Raw genomic sequence first — 14,523 nt, forward strand, 5'->3', positions numbered from 1 at the left:
GGGCCATTGAAGAGTGAGAACTCATTGCTCATGGGGTCGGATTCCCATTCCTCATGAATAACAGTGACAGATGGAGGCCAACTGCATGGCGAGGAGTGTGAGCATGTGAGTGTGTGCGTCCATGTTTGGGAACGTGTGGGAAATCAAGATGAGTAAGAGGTAGAGTGAAAATGTCATTATGTGGCAAGCATGTCTCTGTTTGTTTATGTGCTGAATTTAAATGGGGGAATGTATGCTTTACAGAAATAATGGGTCATTCCAAAATTGGAGGACATTTTATGACCTACAGTGCAAAATTTGAAATACTTCACATATAAAGTAATAGCCATGTTTCTTTTGTTGTCACCCTCTGAATGAACAAACTGAATCTTGAATAACAGTTAATAAGAAAATAACATTTTTAACGGATACGTTGTACTGTAAAAAAAATCATGTGGGAAAAAACATGAAAAAAAAAAAAAAAAAAACATACAGTGGGGCAAATAAGTATTTAGTCAACCACTAATTGTGCAAGTTCTCCCACTTGAAAATATTAGAGACACCTATAATTGTCAACATGGGTAAACCTCAACCATGAGAGACAGAATGTGAAAAAAAAAAACAAAAAAAAAACAGAAAATCACATTGTTTGATTTTAAAAGCATTTATTTGCAAATCATGGTGGAAAATAAGTATTTGGTCAATACCAAAAGTTCATCTCAATACTTTGATATGTACCCTTTGTTGGCAATAACGGAGGCCAAATGTTTTCTGTAACTCTTCACAAGCTTTTCACTCACTGTTGCTGGTATTTTGGCCCATTCCTCCATGCAGACCTCCTCTAGAGCAGTGATATTTTGGGGCTGTCGTTGGACAACACTGACTTTCAACTCCCTCCTCACCCCGTGGCGTCAAAATGATAACAAGAACAGGGAGCAAAAATCCCAGAACCACACGAGGGGACCTAGTGAATGACCTACAGATAGCTGGGACCACAGTAACAAAGGCTACTATCAGTAAAACAATGTGCCGCCAGGGACTCAAATCCTGCACTGCCAGACGTGTTCCCCTGCTGAAGAATGTACACGTACAGGCCCGTCTGCGGTTCGCTAGAGAGCATTTGAATGATCCAGAAGAGGACTGGGAGAATGTGTTATGGTCAGATGAAACCAAAATAGAACTTTTTGTAGAAGCACAGGTTCTCTTGTTTGGAGGAAAAAGAATACTGAATTGCACCATACCCACTGTGAAGCATGGGGGTGGAAACATCATGCTTTGTGGCTGTTTTTCTGCAAATGGACCAGGACGACTGATCTGTGTAAAGGAAAGAATGAATGGGGCCATGTATCGAGTGATTTTGAGAGAAAATCTCCTTCCACCAGCAAGGGCATTGAAGATGATACGTGGCTGGGTCTTTCAGCATGACAATGATCCCAAACACACAGCCAGGAGTGGCTTCGTAAGAAGCGTTTCAAGGTCCTGGAGTGGCCTAGACAGTCTCCAGGTCTCAACTCCATAGAAAATCTGTGGAGGGAGTTGAAAGTCCGTGTTGCCCAACGACAGCCCCAAAACATCACTGCTCTAGAGCAGGGGTTCCCAACCTATTCCACTAAGGCACACTGTGGGTGCAGGATTTCATTCTTACCAAACAAGATGACAACACTTTTTCCCCAATCTGGTGTTTTACAAGTGCAATCAGTTGATTGCAGTCAGGTGTGGCTTGTTTTAGCAGAAGCCTCATTGGTTCAACTGTCTCTGCTGGATCGGCTGGAACAAAAACCAGGACCCACAGTGTGCCTTGAGGACTGGGTTGAAAACCCCTGCTCTAGAGGAGAGCTGCATGGAGGAATGGGCCAAAATACGAGCAACAGTGTGTGAAAAGCGTGTGAAGAGTTACAGAAAAAGTTTGGCCACCGTTATTGCCATCAAATGGTACATAACAAAGTATTGGGATGAACTTTCAATAATGACCAAATACTTATTGTCCACCATGATTTGCAAATAAATTCTTTAAAAATCAAACAATGTGATTTTCTGTTTTTGTCCCCCACATCCTGTCTCTCATGGTTAAGGTTTAACCATGTTGACACTTACAGGCCTCTCTAATATTTTCAAATGGGAGAACTGGCACAATTAGTGGTTGAATAAATACTTATTTGCCCCACTGTATATGGCGGAAAACACTCAGGCGACTTGAAGTTCCGCTCTGACATCCCCAATTTGGCCAAATTTCGAATTGTCCGATATACACGTGTGAGACATCAATGGAAAGCTTAAAATCTCAATTTTGTGGGGGAAGAAAAGTTTTGAACAGGAGGGTATTTTAAAAAAATTTTTTTAAACAGCAAAACACTAACTGGAGGTGAGAGCACGTGAGAGTAGAATTATAGACGCCATGACTTTAATGAGATACTATCACGTACTTGCCTTGTTTCAATCCAAAAACTCCATGTTGCAAGTATCACTGAGTGTCAAGACACAGCTGTGAATGGCCACAGCTGGATTTCTTTGGGAGTTTAAGGGTGAAACATGGTAATATAACAAGGGTCGCGATGCAGAAATCGCAGACATCAAGGAGTGGTCAAGATGTTCTTTTTCATATATTTACCCTTTTAAACATTATTTTTCAATTTTTCTTTGTTTGGATCATTTATTTATCATCAAACATATCGGAGAAAATGCGACAGTAACAAAAAAAATACAATTAAGCGATAGTTATGAGGTGGATATCCGTGACTTTTTTACAGACACCATTTTATTCATTGTGACGTAATTTGTTTAAATGTTTAAAATATGCAAGTGAATAGTTTTTTTTTTTAAAGTCATTTTCTTTTTTAAGCGAACTATTAGACATCAATTAATGAGTCTAAGCTAAAAATGACAGACATTTTGAATAATAAATATAATGAATTACCTTCGCTGTATGGCTGGGTTGAAACAAAAGCGGTTGCGCGACGTCTGTAAACGGGGGTTTCCGGGGTAAGACAGACAAATTAAAGATAGTTCGGGGGCTTATGGTGCCATGAATCTGCTATGGCAGCATATAGACATATTTTTCTATCAAACACAACAGTTGTTTTGACTTAAAATACAGCAGTTTCTTTTAAAGAGAGGTGCAAGAGCAGAAACTGCTTTTTCAGTCTTTTCTGTGTTTTCCGCCATATATTGTAGTGTCTACAAGGACAAAGGCAACTCTGAGTTTTCAATGGTTTATTTGCAATTGAGAGGACAAACACGACTACTGTAACCCCGATAATACACCAGGCACGTCTACGGCTTGACAACCTTGCCGCCGCGTCAACGCAGTGAAACGTGGCCGTTAAAGTCAATCAGCCGCTGTACACCAGTTGCAGCGGTTAGGGTTTTAGACGCGTCCCAGAAACTGTTCAACGCATCGCACTCGAAAAGAACAGCAGAGTTTATTATTTGACGCGAGACTCAACCCTCCTGCATCATTATTTCTAGGTGGGATCGGGAAGACCGAAAGTCACTCGTGTAAAAATACGGTGGATCCGGTTAATTTTCAAAACAATATGCAATTAAACTTATTAATTTCTGCGTGGTGCTTTAACATGAGAAAATCAATGAATTAAGCTTTTGAAAACCGTTGAAGGAATCAGACATTTTAGCCAGATTGCCGGAATCACGCCAGCTGAACCGCCAGACCCGCGCTGGCAGGAACCCCACGACCCGGCCAAAAGGCCAAACTCCGCTCATTCACCTTAGTCTTAATCCCTTGTACTGACTCAATTTTGAAAGCTGGTTAAAGGCTTCGAAGCACAAGCTGACAATTTATTCAGGTCGACAGCGTTTAAACGGCAAGGCGAAACTGAAACAGACTCGGGCGAGAAGGCAGACTCGTTCAAAAGTCACCATATTACAAGTCAACAAAAGGTTCCCGAGAAAAATGACAGCGATTAGTTGAACGTTCAGTCTTTTTGAAGGCTCTCGTGGGGCAGGCTATGTGCAGAAGAGTGCGTTTTGGCGTTGTTGAGGATTATTGTCTGTTTATGGATTGGAAAGGAGGAGTCGGGAGTTACTGTTGTCAGGGCAACGAGGGTTGTGGATTTTGCCACCTCAGCGCAACGTGAGTGCTTAGAGTTCACTTCTTGGTTGCGGGTTCCTCCTTATTGGATGTTCCTTGTCAAGACGAGATGTCCCGTCATCTGTTCTGGACTGTCCGGAAGAACTGATTACGGGAGTTTGTAGTGCAGACGTGGGCTTGTAGATGTCTTGCCTCGTCTGTGTCAATCTTGCTCTGTCAGTTGCATGATGCACACGTTGGACTTCAGTGAAAAGAAGGCGTAATGTATCTCTTATGCCCTATGTCAAATATATTCTGCGAACGTCTGTGGTGCGTTGACACACTGGCAACGATGTCGCGCTATGACGTGCCTGGTGTATTACTGAGGCCAACAAAATGAAAACAAAACTCTTTTGTCCACTCCTCCTACTCTCGCTCCAGTCAGTCACAATTTTGTACATATGAAATACAATTAAACTTTATTTCCCAATATCACTACGCTGTGTCTTGCAATCACATTTAATACTGTGTTAAAATTGAATCTGAAAAATTCTGAAATGTTTAAATAAAGACATGCTAACGTACACACGCACACACTTCGGTTTCAGATGTGTAGGGGTTGTGTTTAAGGTAATTAGCTATGATTCATAAGGGAAAACTTGGGGAGGGGTAGACAGGTATGCAATGTTGAATATCATTTGTTTAACGTGTGACCCACAACATGCATACAAGCTTTTTAGCACGATAGAAGATGAAAGCAGTGAATCGTATATATGTCGGTCTTAAATTAAACGGTTTTCTAACAGAATGGGTAAACATATCTTTTCCAATTTTCATGTTTTTATGAAATAGTTAGCCTTAATTGTCTCAATCTACTTCATGTGACCCTTATGCATATGATCAGAAGACAATATTTTTGTATTAATGATAAGTATTGTAAACACCAAATAAATCACGTCATTAAAATATTAGGTGGGCGGGTGGTGTTGAGGGCGGGCATGGGGCGCGGTGGTGCGTCCCTTCATCCCTTCTTTCAGGGCTGGTTAACTCATTCACTCCCAGTCATTTTCACCGGAGGAAGGCCCTTCGCTCCTGGCCGTTTTACTGGATTTTGACTGATTTTGCAAGGCCCACAGAAAATTCATTTCTATTGCTATATAAACATGGAACCCACCAAAAGAAAGATTAGACTCTCTTCTTTCAGCAGGAAAAAAAAGTTTATTTTCCATTCTTTAGAAATTAGCATTAGAGAATAGCTTAGTTTGAGCAATTTTCCCATTTCTGATGAAAAAACGGAGAAATTCAGCTTTTTGGGACGCATAAATTTCAACCATAACTTTGACTTTAACAGAGCTATTTTTTGCTTTAGTCACAGCCCAAACATCTGAATAATGTTTTCCTTTCACAAAATAAACAACAACATAAACACACAGACAAATAGAGCTTTTGATAGCAAAGTAACAATTTATTTATACATAACTAACTGAGATATGACCCTCCTGTGGCCGGGTTAACTTTTCTCTCATCGCCACCTGTCTCATAAAGATGGATTTTTTTAAGTCTCTGCAGTGTCTGCTCGGCGAGCAGCACGGACTCAACGGCATCATCCGCTGCACTGGTGGTCCCGGTCGTACTGCACGGTCGTCCACCGCCTGGCATCCTGGACGCCATTCGGTTGTCTTCCGCCGGCGCCCCAGCCGTTGGTTGGCTGTTCCTGTTATGTGATGTGTGCTGTCTCACTTGAAGTGCGGCGATCTTTGGGGTCGAGCAGTGGGGAAGGTACCGCGCAGCATTACTGAAGTGCAAGCTAAATATGTGTCATTCATTTACACATCGCTTGGTCCATAAAACTAGCAAAGCAATGGTATGAACGCTGATAACCCGTTTTTGCGCTCGCGATAGCCGAGTCCTTGTTGTACTATCGATACATTTATGATTTACTGGCTATCTACTGTCTAATAGTTAGTTTGCTATCGATACAGCTGAATCGCTCGCCTGTAAAACTGGATATCCGGTGTTTGGCCATTCCTTACAATGCGGCGAAACGTCCTACACAATGCTCAGCGCGCTTGCGCATGCATCCACACGCATGCGCACATCGGTTAGAAGCGGCGAGTACCCACTATCTTTGTTTTTATTTAGTTATTTAGAACCTTTTCACCGCCTCAAAGATACTTTTTGCATGTATTACCATCTCATACTTTTATGCATCGTGTTTTTTGTGTTAGCTTTTAAGCAGTCGACCACATTAGTCACGTAGCGCATTTAAACCATCCTTATTTGATATAACTACATTTAAGTATTTTCTGCAGGCATTTTTTTGGTACGTTATTCCTGTATGCATCTAAACAAAACAAGTTTAGAGCGCACGGTAGTACTTTGGGTGTCAAATTCGACCAATGTAGGACATTTTGCCGATGTAGCAGATTTTGGCAGAACACCGGTCGTATCGGTTTATCGTTCTCAAGCTTAGTAAAATGATCATGATTCATTTTTTTCCCCATTCTCTTTCGTGTTTTTTCATTGCAAGCAAAATAAATCAAGATATTACTACCTGAGCATTTGTAACTGCAATAATTTTCGGGGAGAAATTGAGCATTATCTGACAGAATTGCGAGGGTGCCAATACTTTTGGCCAGCAGTTTAGGTAGCATTGGCGTGTAATCATGTATTTCTCGTTGATTGTTCTTCTCCTCATCTGTCTGCATTCTTCCTTTCTGTCCCCTTATTACACCTCTCCTAATAAACACAGCATAATGCACAGCCACAACGGGAGTATATCTAGCTCCCATGTGATACATTAAAACTGTGCAGACCATAGGGACACTTACTTGGACTCCTATTCTCTGTGTCTAAGCAGCTGGACAGGGCGGGCAAAAAATGTTGCTATTGAATATGTAACGAAAAATCAGAAAAGGGAAGGTTCATTTTTGAGGCCCGAATGCCGGGATCACCATCTCTTCCCCACAGACAGACGCGATAGGCTGAATGTTGTAAAAATTGGATAGCTTGAAGCCACAAAGCACAAGAATGGTATCCCTTAGCAAGCTTCTACAAAGAGATGCGGCTTGCAAGAAAGACAGAGGAAGACAGCAGGAGCAAAAGAGAGATTAAGAACAAGAGAGATGCATGCGGTTGCTGCAGGGAGGTCAGTTGCGTGGCAACCAGTGGAGCAGGCCTCCGCTGGCTTTAAAGATGAGTGTGAAAATAAGCAAGCTCCGGTTGAGAGGGGTCACCATTTATCGGGGCAATAAAAACAGGATCACAACAGAAAGGGAAATTATTGCCTGAATTTGAATATTCCAATACAGCTTTATGATTATTGCCCAGTGTCCCGAACAGTGGCGGAACAAATCAGTGCTGGGCCAGGGCGAGGACTATGGAGCCCCCCTTAACTGGAAAAAAATAAAGATCATCATAACATCATTTCACAGCATGCACATATCAGCAACAGTAGGTCTTACAAGCGTCAGCTCCACAGGGATCAGCTGTCATTTTGAAATCCATCAAACGGACATGACGACTAATGCAGCAAAAATACTAAGCTACTTGGCTCCTAATAATAGAAAAACAAATTCAAAACAGTTCAGCATCGCAGAATATCATTTTGAGACCCAGTTGAAATAATATTTCAACAAATGAGAGAGTACCGCATTTTTCGGACTATAAGTCGCACCAGCCATAAAATGCCCAACGAAGAGGAAAAAAACATATGAGTCGCACCGGAGTATAAGTCGCACTTTTGGCGGAAATTTACTTCATAAAATCAAACACATAGAACAAATATGTCATCTTGAAAGGCAATTTCATATAAAAATACAATCGAGAATAACATGCTGAATAAGTGTAAAATATAATAATGTTACATGATGCATGAACAACGAAATGCGAATATACTGTCCTTACCAGGACGCTACGGCTCAATCCTGGCTATACAGCGAGCTTAACTCCCAAATGACCATGTTGGACGTCTGTAAAATTTGCTGAATCAATTTCGTCCCCGATACCAAACAGGTTCCCATCAACGTAAATAAATGATAATTAGCTGCTATTACAGCTCAGTGACACATACGGTTAGCATGAGTTCGCTAGCATTAGCACATCGTTCAAACTCTCTCTCTCGCCCACTCGCTCAGAGACGCTGCATAGCTGTCCGTCTTCTTCTGGCGTGTGAGCACGCTTCTTTGCGTAAACAAGTGCGAGTACGTCCCCACTTGGGCGTGAAAGCATCACAAACTAAAAGCATGCATTTCAATATAGAAAAGTCAATAATACAATTGAACACACATTGCCAAAGCCAGAACGCGAACATGGCCATAGCTATTAAGTTATTCAGATAACTATAGCATAAAGAACATGCTAACAAGTTTACCAAACTATCAGTGTCACTCCAAAACACCAAAATAACATGTGAAATGATATCATAATGTGTTAATAATTTCACACATAAGTCGCTCCTAAGTATAAGTCGCACCCCCTAGCCAAACTATGAAAAAAACTGCGACTTATAGTCCGAAAAATACGGTAGTTGGTTACAAACCTACTGTATATCAGTTTGAACTGGCGTTCCTTGGAACCGCTAGCACCTGTGCGTCCCTAAAATCACCGTTTAGCCTACCGTTTTAGTTGTTTCATTAATTGCTAGTCATGCTATCATAGACTTCTTAATGATATTGACGGGGCGTGGGGACGATTAATAGGGGGCTTGTATTGTTGGCGTGGCCATCAAAGCTGACTGAGTGGAATCTAAGACAAAGACCTTTTTTAAATCCCAGAATTCTTTTTAGATATACACGTAAAACAGTTTAGATTCTTGGTTAAAAGCAAAAAAATAAAATAAAAGAAAAACGTGATGTTAAGCATTTATTTTACATAAATATGTCGAAGTACAATGCTAGTCTGTCAGTCAATGTGGCGGCCGCCAAATGTAAGCAGAGCTTTTCTGGTGAAAATTCTGATGATTAAATGCTTAAATCCCTGAATTCTTTATAGATATGGACACAAGTCTCGATTCTTGATTAAAAGCAAAAAAACATGCAGTTTGCATTTATTTCACGTAAATATGTCGAAATACGATGCTAGTCAGTTAGACAATGTGGTGGCAGCCTCACAACAAAGAGCTTATTACGTTGAAAATTCTTGTGAAAAAACAAAAAAATGTAATAATTGCCTTGAATCTTCAAACAAAGACAATCCTTCCTGTTTGTTTGCAGTACAGCTTTCGTACTTTTTCTATATAAATCCGGCGTTGGATCGGTGCATGTGTCGTTGCGACCGACTGTGAATGACTGAAGCGGATTCTGAGATGGCCCCCTACTTGAAAGCGTGGCGCAGTGAAGGTAGAATCTGACCCGTCAAAATCATTATAAAGTCTATGATGCTATTTAGTATGTTGTTAAGTGATGGTTTTAGTGTCATTTTGAGACAGTTTAAATGACCTATGATTAAATTGCCTGCTATTACCAAAGGTGGGTAGTAACGCGTTACATGTACTCCGTTACATTTACTTGAGTAACTTTTTGAGAAAAATGTCCTCCTAAGAGCAGTTTTACTAAGCCATAACTTTTACTTGAGTAGATTTGTATAGAAAACTACGCTCCTCTTACTCTGCTACTTTGGGCTACATAAGAGTCGTTACATTTTTCCTCTTTAATCTACATATTAGATTGTTTTTTGCCAGAGTAGCTCTACCAATTTCATCGATGATTCATCGCAACAATAATCACATGACTCCATTATACCAATCAGAAGCAAGCTTGCCGTCTTTAAAGCACGGTTTAAAAAAATGAAGTATTTGACAGAGCGCTGCCCTCAACATGACTCGAAAGCGGGTCCTTTTAGCTTGACAATCGATCCAAATTTCTATCATTTTCTTGGTGTTGCGATGTATGTAATTACACGAAGTGGCATGATATGAATCCAAAAGGCATGCGTTTGTGGATAAATGATGGAATATTAGCATTTCCCCAGGTGTTGGAATACCCTTTAATAAACAAGTGTCAGAAAGCAAACTTCACAAACAGAATCAAAGTCAAAACATAGCAGGCTTCAACAAACCAACACAACCAAATTGAGAGCTGCCACTGTCTCTCCTGAACAAGCCAAACAATTCAACTTACTGTATATAGCTGAAGGAAGAACACAGGATTGGATGATTAACTAATGATGAAGTGGCTCCAGCTGTGGAGGGCCCTCTGTGATCACACAGGTGGAGAATACTGCAAAGGAAAAATACGGGTGAAAACCAACATAAACCAGTATAAAGTGAAAGGGAAAACATACATACCTGAACAAAAGGATAAATTACTCTCCATCCGTTACATCCATTAATTCATTACACAGCCAGAAAACCTGCACTAAATCCTGCTGGTACTACTTAAAAAAGCAATTACACAGAGCATAGCAAATTATTAATACAAATCAGAATAATAATAATCACTGTAATAATGTAACGAATGGGGTTCTAATGTGGCGGATGTGTTTTTTCGTGGTGTACCTGAACGCAACGTGAGGCTGACTTGACAGAGGGAGGAAGGGGGAAAGGACTTATTACTTTCACTTCGTTCAGCTGTGGCGGACAATAGGCATGTTTTATTGCACAAGTTCTGGAATAAATGATGAAAAACCTGAGGAAGCTGGGGACTTTTAGGCGATGTTACCGCAAAATAATTGTCACCTTAACTTATCAAGACTGGCGAACAGAGGTCGGAGGAGGACCATCGTGATTCTAGACCCTGGGGTCCTCAATTAGCGGACAGCGGTTCTTGACCGGACCACGGCACGCCTCTCACCGGACCCAGAGAAAATGGCACTTTTCGGGAAAAAAAAACAAAACAAAAAAAACTTTTCTTAACATATGGTTTGTATGAATGCCGATCTATCGCTATGCACTACTAATCTATCGCTAAATTCTGTTTCATTTTTAGTCAAATATCTTCCATGTTTCGACTTTTGTTGTCATCTATATGACAACCATGCGCTGATTGGCTGAGAGAGCCTGCATGCTGCTAGCTAGCTAGAATGGACGGACCGCAGCAGTGTGAAGCATGAGTCACACCCGGCACTTTGGCAATCTGTTGGTTGACACGCCACCAGTAGATCTAACAAAATGGCATGCTCAAAGTTGACCAAGAGAAGAAAATCGCAGTTTCAATGAGGAATGGACTGACAAATCTGCGTCCATTTGACCAACTGCAAGTACCAAACCTATGTGCTTAATATGCTTAAATACAATTGCACTGTTAAAAGTGAAAATGTAAAACGCCATTATTTTAATGAGCACAGCTATTTTGAGGAGTAGATTCCTCCTAAATCAGAATTGAGAAGGCAAGAAATTAACAGGTTGAAGTAGTCATATCAAGAGTCAAGCAAGGTTATTGTTAAATCTATGACACAACAACAAATCGCAACTGCGTGCTCACTCAGAGCACAGAGAACATAAGAAGCTGTTCTCTGATGGAGAAATAATAAAAGAGTGCATGACTGGAGTGATGGCAGCAACGTTCAAATAAAAACAAAAATCAAACAAATCTCTCTCCCAGATTCATCAACCACAAGATGCACTGAAGTACTGTCTGATGATGTGAGTAAACAGCTTTGTGACTCCTAAATGCCATTCCTCTCATTGAGCAGTGTTTTACAGGTAAAGTCACTGTCAATAATTATTTAGTTTGCACCTTAATGACAGAGCGTGTCATTTATGTTCTGTACATGTGAACATGTACTGTACTACATGCACATTTTCTTTTTAGTCCAGCAGTGTTTTACAGTTACAAAATGTACTGCCAATAGTTATCTTGTCAATTATTTAGTGTTCATGTGTAAACATTGTACTTGCATGTTTTTTTGTTGTTGTGTTTTTTTTGTTTAAGTCAAGAAAATGTTTTGTCAATGCATTTTTATTTCATCAGAATGTGTATTGTATTTTTGTTTGCAAAAGAAAACCACCTTTACCACCTTCGACCTGCCTTGTGTTAGGTTTTAAGTTGGTTACCTCCAAGTGTGTCTCTGTTATTGCCCATTGATTTCTCCTGTTGTGCCTGTTCCTAGTGTATCCTCCAACCTGCATCCTCCTGTGCCACCCACCTGTTCCACGTTGTCTCATTACCCCTTGCTGTGTGTGTATGTAAGCTCCCAGTTTCTTTTCACTCCTGGTCGCGACATTTTCAATGTGCATGTTCACGTCAGTGTCAATTCTTGCCCGTTCCTACGTCAAAGCCCCCGTTTTTCTCAGCCAATGTAAGTTTTTGATACCAGTCTTTTGTTAGTACACTGACTTTTGTTTGACTTAAGTTGTTGGATTCCCCAGTCGTTTCGTTCTTACTTTGTTTTTTGTTGGCTTTAATTCAAGGGCGTAGGTTTGGTCTCAACATTGGTAGGGACGATATAACAGCATAACCTGCATGTACACTTTTTGCTCAGGATGGGACGTTAAAAAGACCAAACAGATTGGGTGAACGGGGGTCAGGGCTACATTTCTCACAAATATGAATTAATTACTTATAATTAATTAATTAATTAGTATTAATTAATGAATACTAATTAATTGATATGCTAAATCAGGGGTGTTCATTACGTTGATTACGATCGACCGTAATGCAACGCTAGTGTGGGTAGCTCGCGGCATCCCAATTTTTTTTTTTCATGTACATAGTTAATTATGATTATGTTTTGTGCTTGTTGTGTTGTGTGAGCGACATATGAGGTTATGCAGCACCCGCCTCTCTCTAAGCAGCTTCTTGCTCATGTTTTCTGGTTCTATAGTTTCCAGCAGAGCTCACTACATTTCTCACAGTTCAATTAACAATAACAGTAGAAAACACAAACAGAGGAACATTTGTCTCTAAGCAGCTTCCTACTCGAGTTTTGCAGGTTAGCAAATTCACACAGTGTAATGTTATGCTAACTCTGATGCAGGTCTGACTTCCAACAGCGAAATTTGTATTGTGGTCCCTGACTCCAGTACGTTGTCTTTTTACATTTTTTACAGTGGCTGCTGCTGCTGCTGGTTAAAAAAAAAAAACTTATAATATCCCTCCTCTTCAAGGGGGTGGGGGGTTTGGAGGAGGCGGCATGCTGTCGACATGTATTTCTGTCAGGGTGTGCCTGCGTGTGTGTGTCGGGGGTGGGTCAAGTCATCAGCTAATCAAACGTGCGTTTTTTTTTTGGAGGGGGGTGGGGGGGGTGGACCGGTGCATTCAGCAAGTGAAAAGGGGAAAATGTAAGTTCGTACATAATAAAAATAATTCACAAAATAATGGTAGGGTCAATTCTATCCTTACAACATGGGAAGACAATCTAAATTATCTGTATAACTTAACTCATGATACAGGGTGATTCAAAAAAGAATGTGTTGAAAACATTGAAAAAAATAAATAATTAAAAAAAAAAAAAAAAACAATAACTAGCTGGACACAAGTATTGTATGTAACTTAAAGTTTTTATTTCATGCTTTACAAGTGCTCAATGTGACCACCACCAGCGGCTTGGACAACATTAAGCCAATATGACTTTTGTTAAAATGACTTAGTTATTAAAAAGACTTATTTTTTTATTACCGTAATTTCCCGAATATGAGGCGTATCCAAGTATAACGTGCACGCCAAAATTACTTGTAAAATCTAGGGAAAATTATTGTACCCGTGTATAACCCGCACCCTAATTTTAGCACGAATAAATAGAAGAATACAAGAAAACAGAGCCCGTGTACAGATACAGAAATGTCATTCTACTGACTGGTGAAACACAGCACAAGCATAGCACATTGGTAGTTCAAAACATTACCATAAACTGACCATATTTACGGTAATAATATGAGCTGTTAGCTTCTTGAACTCACCAGAATCCAGGAGAAGACAAAACAGATGTGACTTTTCTTTTAAAGGCAGCTGCATAACTTGCTCGTTTCATCATGATGAATAAATGTTTCCTCCATGGATTGATACGGTAAAATGAAAGTGAGAACGTAAGTCAGAAATCCGAGAGAGCTCATCGCTGTCGACACGACAGTAACAATAGGAACTATTGTAATTTGGGTTTGAGTTTCCCGAGGGACAGATATAGTTGACGGACACAGGAAGTCTGTTTTGTTACGTTTGTTATGGTCCGAGTTGCGGAGCTGCAATAAACGTTGACTCAAATGACTTCAAGAAACTAAATTCTGTGCTTTATGAAGAGTGAAGAAAGCAGAATTTAACACAGACGAAATCATTCGGCCAATCAGAGTGAAGTATTACTGAAACAAAATGGTGACGTCACATACCGTAATGGTCGGCAACGGATCGCTGCATACGTTTCTTCAACACAACATGGCCGTGTCAATTAAAAAAAAAAACACACCATATTTCTTCTCCATCCATGTACCCGTTTATAATGCGCACCATGATTTTACAAGTTGATTTTTGGGGAAAAAAAGTGCGCGTTATATTCGGGAAATTAGGGTAAATTATTAATGATTTTTAATTAATTTATTTAATCAATTAATAATTCAGTCTATTTCAATGATTTTAAAATGAATACAT

This window comes from Corythoichthys intestinalis, chromosome 2 (assembly GCF_030265065.1).
Source record: "Corythoichthys intestinalis isolate RoL2023-P3 chromosome 2, ASM3026506v1, whole genome shotgun sequence".
Lineage (NCBI taxonomy): Eukaryota > Metazoa > Chordata > Actinopteri > Syngnathiformes > Syngnathidae > Corythoichthys > Corythoichthys intestinalis.